General features: G+C 35.7%; 1 protein-coding gene across 2 annotated transcripts in view; it reads right to left on the reverse strand.

The window, feature by feature from the left end:
* foxn3 (forkhead box N3) overlaps positions 1-10,557 on the reverse strand; it is a 287,971-nt gene extending 277,414 nt beyond the window's left edge. Inside the window, exon 1 of one of the 2 annotated variants that reach the window (XM_028822123.2) lies at positions 10,536-10,557. The gene's annotated coding sequence lies outside the window, so the exon portion shown is untranslated. Of the gene's footprint in view, positions 1-2,671; positions 2,816-10,535 lie in introns of those variants that run through there. The other variant, XM_028822126.2, reaches the window with a different exon arrangement.
* Positions 10,558-11,089: the final 532 nt, after the last annotated feature.

An 11,089-nucleotide genomic window follows, 5' to 3' on the forward strand; every position in this document is an offset into this window, starting at 1 on the left:
TTGTCTTCCGTGGACGTCCAGATCTTTTTGCGTTACTGAGTTCACCAGTGCTTGCTTTCTTTCTCAGGATGTACCAAACTGTAGATTTTGCCACTCGTAATATTGTAGCAATTTCTCGGATGGGTTGTTACTGTTTTCGCACCTTAAGGATAGCTTCTTTCACCTGCATGGAGAGCTCCTTTGACTGCATGTTGTCTGTTCACAGCAAAATCTTCCACATGCAAGCACCACACCTCAAATCAACTCCAGGTCTTTTATCGGCTTAATTGATAATGACATGACGACGGACTTGCCCACACCTGCCCATGAAATAGCCTTTGATTCAATTGTCCAATTACTTTTGAGCCCTTGAAATGAAGGGATTGTGTTAAAAAAATGCTTTAGTTGACTCACATTTTTATGCAATCGTTTTGTTCACCCCACTGAATTAAAGCTGAAAGTCTGCACTTCAACTGCATCTGAGTTGTTTCATTTAAAATTCACTGTGGTAATGTACAGAACCAAAATTAGAAAAACGTCTCTGTCCAAATATTTATGGACCTAACTGTATATCTGTGGGGGAACTTTTGCTGAGTACTCCACTTTTCCCACCACATCCACAAACACCTGCACACAGCTTTTTTCTACCCTGCTCCTAATGTTATCAGGATTGGCTCTGACCTTCATGGTACAGAAATAGAAAAAAAGATAGGGGTAGGAATCAGCAGGGGCCCAACAATGCAATATTATCATGATACTTTGGTCACAATTTGATAATATGGTGATTATTTTATATTTTGTAATATATTATGCATTGAAATTCAGTTCTTCGATGAATTGGAATCCTGAAAACTGAATGGGCCAATCTGATAATTTGAAATATTTTCACTCAACCAATTCCACTTATTTTCTTAACATGAATACTGTTTTCAAATATTTTAGCAGTCTTCATAGGAAAATGGGAATACTCATTTACAGTGCATAACCCATATATTGGTCCATGATCAGACTTTGGCCATTGTGATTCCTTACGAGATGAGCCCTCGTTGTTTGTAGTAGAGCTTTCAGTCAACAATGAGATATGAATGTTTCATTATTAGATATATACTTGAAGAATATGCATTTAAAACTCTTGGGGCTATACACGTCTATGTATGTTCTTGTATTAACATGCTGTTTCACGATAACTTATTTTTTTAAACTTTTACACACAAACTAAAAATACTGAATCCAGTTTGGTTCTCAAATACAGTTAAAAGGACTATTCTAATTAACAATGGGTAAAATCCCATATTGCCAGTATCTAAAATCTACCCCCTTTATGTTATTCCTTTTGCTTGTGAACTTTTGTTAAAACTAAGCAGGTGCTTTAGCTGAAGTTTCTTGTACACAAAATGTCAATTATTTTGTGCTAGTTCTCTTTTTCCTAAAGGAGAAAGAATTCAAACCATCAAATGTTCCTGTCATCTGTAAGGAAGAGACAGTCCTAGTTTGTTGTGAGCTGGAGTACTAGATTTTAATCTAACAATATTTGCAAATTCATGTTTCATATTAAATGTTTTCTTTCTTTTCACAATGTGATAACAAAAATTTAACCAAATATGCATGTAAAATACTGTACAGAAAGAGAACTTTGTATAAGAAGCTCTGCAGCATCACTAACAATAGGGTTTAACCTACTATGGCCTTGTGGAAGAAATGCAGTTTGAGAGTGGTACATTACCTATGATAATGCAGAAGCATTTCATTTAGTTATGCAAGTACCAATAAAAACTGAAGTACTCACCCTCCATGAAATGATGATGTATCAATGGAAAACATTGCAGCATTGTAAATTGTTTAATTTAAGCTAATGTTGTAACAAATTGATTATGGTGCATGCTTTAAACATCAAGGAACAATTTTTGTTTTTAATGCTCAATATATCAGCTATGTTATTAGACTATAAATGAGAGAAGCTGTAAAATTCTTTTTAATTATTTATCATAATCAAAGAAACTATTGTCAGAAACTATTGTATTCTTCTTACAGTAAGAATACACTCTGTTATATGACTTGCCAAATGGTATGGTACACATTAACCTGCATTTATGTGTGTTATTTCTGTTTTGTTGTTTTTTGAATCATTATATTTCATAATTTTTATATATTTTATATTTTTATTTTTGTAATTGTGTACTGCCTCTTTATGTTTACCTATGTTTAATGTTCTTTGTTGGTGGTTCCCCAAGAGGCTGGGCCACCCTGAGATCAACACTCTTTTTTCATTTGCTTTTCAAAAATAAATAGTTTTCATTTATAAAGGATTCTTTTTGTCTTTTGTCCACAAGCCAGACTTTTTACATTTTTTGAACATTAAGTACAGTATATTTTGAACATATACTTGTGTATCAAATACCATATATTTATTTTCTTGTAACTACAGTGAGGTTTATAAAGCTAGTATGCTGAACAAATATAACCATATGCAGTACTTGACACAACAAAAACAAATTTGACTTGAGCAACATTCAGGAAAATTTACTCAGCTTAGTATAGTGAATCAGCCAGTCTTAATATATACATATATCTGGACCACCTCTGATAGTTTGTGTAAGCTCTAAACCCCTTTTAAATATACAACAGATTAGTTTTTAGTGCATAAAATTACAGATTGTTTACATTAAACCACTGAACCCACACTTCTACTTACCATCATTTATGAATTGTGTTCCTGAGATGTGTAAAATGCAATGTTCCTCTCATAAGGAACAGCTCCACTTATTTCCTTACTGCAGAACATTAACTAATTTTTATTCCAGTTGGTTTACATTCTTCAGTAAACCATTTATTTGTGAGATGAAGACAATGCCAGTAGAAGCAGAAGCAAAAAAGATAAAAATCAACTATAAACGTCATGGCCCTCGTCACTTATAACAAATGCCTGGCTACTATTGTCCAAAACCTATGCTCTCCAAGAACAATTTATATGACAGCAGGTTATTTGTCACCAACTGTGAAAAGACTTGTTTGTATTAAAAGTAACTGTGCTACCCAGGTAGCACCAAGGGCCTTGGTTAAAGTGCCATAGGTTAATCGGATGTATTAGAAATACTACAGTCTAACTGAGTACTATTCTGCGTAAGATATTTGTTTTTTGTTTATTTCCCAGGTACTAACATTATTAGTTCACTGGAGCTGTCAGTATGTACAGTAGATCAATTCTTGCTTTACCTAGTGACAGACCATGGCTTTTGCTGATGGTCATTAGAAAACACAATTTTACAGTAAACTGCATTATTTTGAATTTAAACAGGTAATTAGTAGGAATACTAGGAATTTTGGGTACAAATATAATTTCACCATGTAGCACATCCTATAAAAATGGCACCTATAACCAGATTTGAATGTAACACTTTGATCTGTAATCTTGTTTCGATCAAAAGCAAGATACACTGAGTCACATTTTACTTTGACTTATAACATATAGCACTGCCATTTACATGCTGCGCATGCAAAGAATAGAATGCTTTAAGCATCGTACAGAAAAGAACAGGTGTGTGTTCCTCTGTGTGTGAGCACTTGTCACCATTCAGCAAAAAAAAGACACAGTGCCTAAGAATAACCCACTGGCTACAGAATTATCATCAATAAATAAAAAACTTGGTTTGGCTAATTTTATTTTATATAATGTCACCAAATTTCAATCAAACCCATAGAAGCATTTTTAATATTTCGCTGCAGCCATTTGCAAGAACAGTAACCTCTGTTTGACAGTCTGCCAATATTGGTATAGAATGTATCAATAAAGTATACAGAATTGAAAGATTTATAACAGTAAAGGATATAGATTTTTTTATAGAATTCAGGGGCAAACCAGAGTGTTTTGTTTGCTTATAGGTAATGCCTAAATTGAAAAAGGACACTATGGTCAGCATAAAGATAACTAAGTATAATCTCAATCAGTAATCAGTACTAAAGATAACAACATGTTTTCAGAACTACAGAGAAATGTTTAGTTTATAAGTTGAACAGCTTTGGAGGAGTCCAGTATTAATCATTTAAGCTTGTCACATTTGAACTGATAAAAGTAAACAAATTACTCTGTATAGAAGAAAGTAAAGTCCTTTCATCATATATCATTCTATTGACTTATGCTGAAATGTAGAATTTATGACCTAAATCAGCATGACAACAGTAACCTCAACAATATAATAAATAATTGTGAAATGTTATCTTCAGCTTTGAATGAAAGTCTGGATGTAAAAGACACTAGTCAGTTAGTGATCTACATCCAAGGAAGTGAACATTTAATATGCACAAAAACATATGAAACCAGTCCCACTATGTGGAACGACAAAGGTGTTAATATTGTTTCTGTAGTGAAAAGGTTTGCTGCAGAGCTCTGTAGATTTGATCGCCATTCAGCAACTACAAATTATAAAAACCTTCAGTTATTGTAACTGATGCAGAACCATCAATATTTTGAGTTTTAATTTGTCCTTATACAGCACTCTTCACAGAATACAGGCTCAAAACATACACACAACTCCATGTATACATCTACATGTAATAATGGCAAATTGCTATGCCAAACAACAGTTACAATATAAACACATAAACACCATTTAACATACAGCCAAACAGGGGATTACAGTGCAAAGTTTATTTACATTATAATGAGGATATGGCTAATTGGTAACTGAGAAGGAGTTAAATTTTAGTCGACATTGCAAAAGCACAGCAAAAAACATAGTTTGACAAAGTCACAATTCTAATGACCAATGCCAATTTGTCTCTCATGGCTTTCTGAGCAATTCACAATATCATAAGTTCCCTCTGGATATTGTAAAAAGAACTTTTACAAGATACAATACAGGAAGAGCATTTATGGTTTGTTGGTGTGCTACAATAGAGTGGAATTGACCAAGGAATTGTATTTTGGAAACTTACCTGAATATCACTCTAACAAGCATATTAAAGAGTATATTCATTTTCAAAAGAAAGTTCTCCTTAGTGATGAATGTCAGATCAAAATGATAAAAACGGGCTGAAAAAAGAAGCGGTTTTGTACAACAATATTGACATTAATATCCCTTCAATGCTGATCTGCAAGAATGGCTACAGAGGTCAAACTGAGATTATGCGAGTGTTTACATGTGCTAAAGCAAAGTACTGTATTTATGATCAGTCTGTGCTCAGGACTCTTAACATTACTATTAATGTATGTGTGATTGAAAGAGATTTAAGTTATGTTGGCTTTATAGCAGAAATACAAAGCATGTATACTATATTGTAAGATATGAAAACAAGCAACACATTATTTTAAAGAATAAGGCATAAAAGTTGCAACCCTTGTGACTTCATGTACAAGCATTACAAAACTACACTCTGAACAGAGAACAGAATACTTTGGTTCCCTCTTAAATTCATGTAGCAGCAATGGTAGTCAAGCATACATGGCCTGAAACTAAGTGTCTCTCTCTTTCTACAATGAAGCTCAAACACGTACATGTTATCTTTATCATACAGATTATGTATTTAATATCTGTCAGATTTTAAAGGTGTAAGGTGTTGCACTAACATTTTAACAGGTTCAAAATTCAATCAGCATCATTCATCTACTAGAAAAAAATAGTAGGAAATAGCACTGGAAAGACCTGTGAGAACTTGCCCCTTCTAAAAGTCAAAAGCGGAAAAGCTATAAAGGGATGAGATGAATGCTTTGGAATCAACGTTTTTTAGCCTTCACTTCCTCCATCACTCTTTATGTGAAGCTAATTGTGTGAAACTGTAGTTATAACCTCATCCCTTCTGTATTAATTCAGTACCATAGGAGCTTACCCAACAGCATCTACAAAAAGACGGTGGAATTACAAACTGTATATGTTCAAAAAAAGAATAAAAGGCAAACCGTGTAAGTTAGAAAAAAATATTTTGAGATTTCTGGTTCTTCTGACAAGCTTCACCCATAAATCTTCATATGTTGACACAGATACAATTTAAAGACAATGGAAAAATAAAAATAAAGCAAGAGGCACCGGCATCCCATAATATTACAGTTATTCTATTGCATTCTTGTTTCCATATCTGCTAAGCCAAGTCAAAACAAGTAAAGAACTATCCTGTATTATATAAATAAAGTTGGTTCAGTTTAAGTCATTCCCAGGCGAAATGCACCAAACAAAAAAATATTATTTATTATTTTTTTTAACAATTAGTCTTTGTAGGAATCACAGTTTGTCTGACACTGATCATGTCCACAAAATTATACCTGTTTATAAATGTTTTTTATTACTAACATTATATGACTATACAATTGTAATCGATTAAAATTCAAGAAAAGCACCTATAATCTGGTACTAGTTTATCATAATAATGGTGAACTTAGAAACATATCTCTTCTGATCTGTCTGACACAATCTGAATTAACTTTAGTTATAATTAGTAAAGACAAATATTTCTGTGGGCGGCACAGTGGCGCAGTGGGTAGCACTGCTGCCTCGCAGTTGGGAGACATGGGGACCTGGGTTCGCTTCCCGGGTCCTCCCTGTGTGGAGTTTGCATGTTCTCCCCGTGTCTGCATGGGTTTCCTCCGGGCGCTCCGGTTTCCTCCCACAGTCCAAAGACATGCAGGTTAGGTGCATTGGCAATTCTAAATTGGCCCTAGTGTGTGCTTGGTGTGTGGGTGTGTTTGTGTGTGTCCTGCGGTGGGTTGGCACCCTGCCCGGGATTGGTTCCTGCCTTGTGCCCTGTGTTGGCTGGGATTGGCTCCAGCAAACCCCTGTGACCCTGTGTTCGGATTCAGCGGGTTGGAAAATGGAAATATTTCTGTAAAACAGTTTTCTGGACAAAACTTTTCAAGCATTAAATAATTTTCCAAGTACCTTCAAACTTCCATTTAGGAAAATGTGCATTCCCATTTTAAAAGAGGCAGTTACTGTCTGTAACTTGTAAATTTAGTATTGATATTTATAAATCACATATTCTGATTCTAAATGACTTACCATTAAGGTATTTTCAAACACGAGTTGGGCAAGTGCCCTCACAGGGTCTTGTTATAAGGAAAACACAGAGATAGCTCAGGGAGATGTGGAATACACATCTAGGTCACACTTGGTCATTTTCTATGTCCCTAGGTACAATGCTGAAAAGGGGTTTGTGGTTTCATATGACATTCAGACTCATTGGGCTAAAATGCTTTCTAAGAATTCACTCTACAAAGTATTAGGCTGTTGGAAAATGGAAAACACATCTCTTAACGTTGCAATATATTTCAAAACTTCAAACAACTCAAGGTTATTATTTAATATAACCAATGACTCTAAGTGTTACACAAAAACCAATAGGAGGTCTATTGTCATCTTCACAGCCTATTATCACTGATAAACAGAAAAGACATTCAAAAAACTGTTAATCTCCTTGAAATGAGTTACATTAAGGTATGAATATCTAACATTATAGTGATTCTCCTAACATAGCGAAGCATTGTCTAGCTAAGCATAATTTGAGACATGCCCTGCAGTACTAATGGAATCCTGATTCATAAACATACTGTAGATGTATTCAGTTATATAAAGCCAGCTGTCCTCATAGAAATGTTATTTTTGAATAGTTTAGAAACAGTACTCTGCATTATAAAAAGAATAATTTTTTGAGTGAGTGACAGTGTTATAAAAAACATTATATTGCACTTTGGATTATAATACAAAATAAGAGAAGGCAAGGGCCTACATTTAACACTAGAATTACCACAGCCTATGAAAAAACTTGTAGATCCAGCCCTCCTTAAATCCCATCGCACCTCTCTGTCAGCGTCTTTTGTCCTGTAAATGTGCCAATAAAGACAAGCAGCAAGCAGCCTACTATTCCATCCCCCCACCACCGCAGTGGTGTTTTGAATGTTATGAGACTACCAATTTCATAAAGTTTGCCTAATATTATAATGCATTGTCATATTGATAGGTCATTGGCAGCACTGAAAAAAACAGTAAATATAGTCATGGACTAGGCTAAGCTCCTGTTACACAATGTCAACAAAAAAAGTATGTGAACCCTTTGGAAATATCCACATGTATGTGCATTATAAATTTGTTATAAAATATGATCTTCATCTCTATTACAGTAATGAACAAACACAATCTGTTTTATCTAATAACATACATATTATTGTATTGTTCTTGTACATATTGAATACAAAATTCAAATATTCACACTGGCAAAAGTATGTGAACCCCTAGGCTGATGACTTCAACAAAAGCTAACTGGAGTCAAGAGTTAGCAAACATGGAGTCCAACCAATGAAATGAGATTGGAGTGTGGTTTAGAGATACTTGACCTATTAAAAAAGACACATACAAATATTTTGAGTTTATTAGTAACAAAAGCATTTGCTGATGTGAAGCAAGCTGTAGAAAAAAAAACTCAGAAGATCTACAATCAAGAACTGTTGATTTGAATAAAGCTGGAAAGTAATTTCAAAGAGTTTAGATATTCAACAGTCCACAATCTATATTACTAAACGACAGTTTAATTTATGCACGGCGGACGCACCGAAGGGCATGCACACTGCGCCGCGGCGCCCCAGAGTCAAACGAAGCGGCTTCCCAGAGTCAGTAGGTGGCGCCCAAACAACACAACCTGTAAACTAAACTTGCTATAATCCACTGTGCCAGCAGTCTGTGTGGCATGTTTGAATCACATAACGGTCATTCAGTAACAGAGAAACAAAAACGAGACCGCATGGATAAAAACAATAAACGGAGGCTCCTACAGCGCCCCAGAGTCAAACCCAGCGGCTTCCCAGAGTCAGTAGGTGGCGCCGAAACAACACAACCTGTAAACTAAACTTGCTCTAATCCACTGTGCCAGCAGTCAGTGTGGCATATTTGGATCACATGACGGTAATTCAGTATTAAAAGTAAGTTCAATTATGATTCCTAACAGTAAACGACATCTACCTAACGACACAGCCACAGAACAACAAAGACGAGACCGCATGGATAAAAACAATACACGGAGGCTCCTACAACGCGCTTCAGACACACCAGAAGCAAAAACGTCACGGCTCCACAATGAAAGAGCTCAACTAACGGAAATACAAAACAAGCCCATATGGATAAATACAAAGCACGCCAAGTTGTACAGCCACCCGAACGCGACCGCCCACACCACCGCATGTACCACGTTCGTTTAGTAATGTAGCCCTCCATGCCTGGATCCGCTGCCATGGTCACTTCAGCACGCAAATCCGCCGCCGTCAGCAAACGACTTCTCGCTGACGACACAGCCATAGAAAAACAAAAAAGAGACTGCATGGATAAAAGCAATAAACGAAGGCGCCTACAACGCGCTTCTGAAACACCAGAACCAGATGAGTCACAGCTCCAAAAAGAAACCGCTTTAGTACAAATATGTTTATTTAATTAAATGAACTTTCCCAGGACGCACCCAACCTCCATGGTATTTCATCCCTCTAAATATCGGAGGGAACAGAAAGTGATTGCCATTCTTGGATTTGCGATTCTTTCGAGAATCGCGGGCTTGCTAGTTAGAATGAGATGATTCAGTACTGTGGCTGTTCTCCCTAGGAGTAAGCACCAACCAAATTGACTCAAAAAGCACAACTCAGAATACTCAATTAAGTAAAAAAGAACCCTGGAGCAACAACTAAAAGCTTGAATGAATCATTGGAATGGGTTAACATCTGTTCATGAGTATACCATACACAAAACAATGAACAAGCATAGTGTTGATCCTGGAAGGACAGCCACAGCTCTCCAAAAACAAAAAAAATAATACTGCCATAGACCATCTTGAAACTCTACAATGCCAATTGGAAAATATTTTAGGGACTGATGAAAGTAAGGTTCAGGAAGAATATGCAGCTGTATGCTTGGCATAAAAATGGCAAAGCATACCAACATGAAAACATCATTCCAACAGTAAAATATGGTGGAGGAAGCACAATGATTTGAGGCTGATGCATTGACTCGGGACATTTACAGTTTATCATCATCAAGGAGAAAATAAATTAGCAGGTTTATGAAGGTAGCCTTGAAGATATCAAGATGGCTGTCTGCCAAATGAAGTTCAACAGAGGTTGATTGATGCAGTAGGACAATAACTGTAAACATGGAAGTAAATCTACTACAGAATGGCAACAAGAAAAAGAAAATCCGCCTTTTGGAGTGGCCCTGTCAGAGCCAAGATCATAACACAATACAGAGTCTATGAAATTACCTCAAGAAAGCCATTCACATCAGACATCCTAAGAAAGTGGCAGAACTGAAGCAATTCTATAAAGAAGAATGGTCCAAAATTCCTCCTTAACATTGTGCCCGTCTGATTCCTAGATACCAGAAGTGCTCAACTACTTGTTAAATTCAAGGGTTCATTTACTTTTTCTACAACACAGTGTTAATGTCTGGCGGGTGTGTTCAATAAAGACATGAAAGATTACAATTGTGTGTTATAGCATTTGCATAAGCATATTGTATTTGTCTATACTTGTGACTTAGCTTCATTTTATAACCAGTTAATGCAGTAAACCAGGTAATTCCAAAGGGTTCACATACCTTTCTTGCCATTGTAACTAGCTGCTTGAAACCTAGAGGCATTTAGTCCTGGCATTGGTACTTACAGGTTTTCACTACAACAAATTTGAAAACAGAAATCAAATAAATGACGGTCCTTCATGGAACTTGGAACTTAACTCATTTTTCATTTTTTACTGTCTTTACTCTCCAAAAAATGTAATAGTTTAGGAGTGTACTTTTTTTGTTCTTCTTCACATGTGTTTTGTTAACAAAACTAATTATAGGATATGTTTCAGTAACAGCAAGAATTTGCTTCCAATTAAGAAACTGACTGGAATGAATCCCTGCAACAACTACTATTCTTAGTTAGCTCAGTTTCATAATATATGTAGTACTTGAAATTTGTCAAGTTGAAATGCTAGAAACAAGGCCTTTAGATTTATAAAGCAGTAGAATCTCACCTCCCCCAGCAAATGAACTTTCTATTCACACCCTCACCTGCTTAACAAATAAATCTCCACCCATTCACTGTTATGCAAGAAAAGAGTTGTTCAGTAATTTTAATTCTGTACAGCTGTAGCAAAAGAAACAAA

This window comes from Erpetoichthys calabaricus, chromosome 16 (genome assembly GCF_900747795.2).
Source record: "Erpetoichthys calabaricus chromosome 16, fErpCal1.3, whole genome shotgun sequence".
NCBI lineage: Eukaryota > Metazoa > Chordata > Cladistia > Polypteriformes > Polypteridae > Erpetoichthys > Erpetoichthys calabaricus.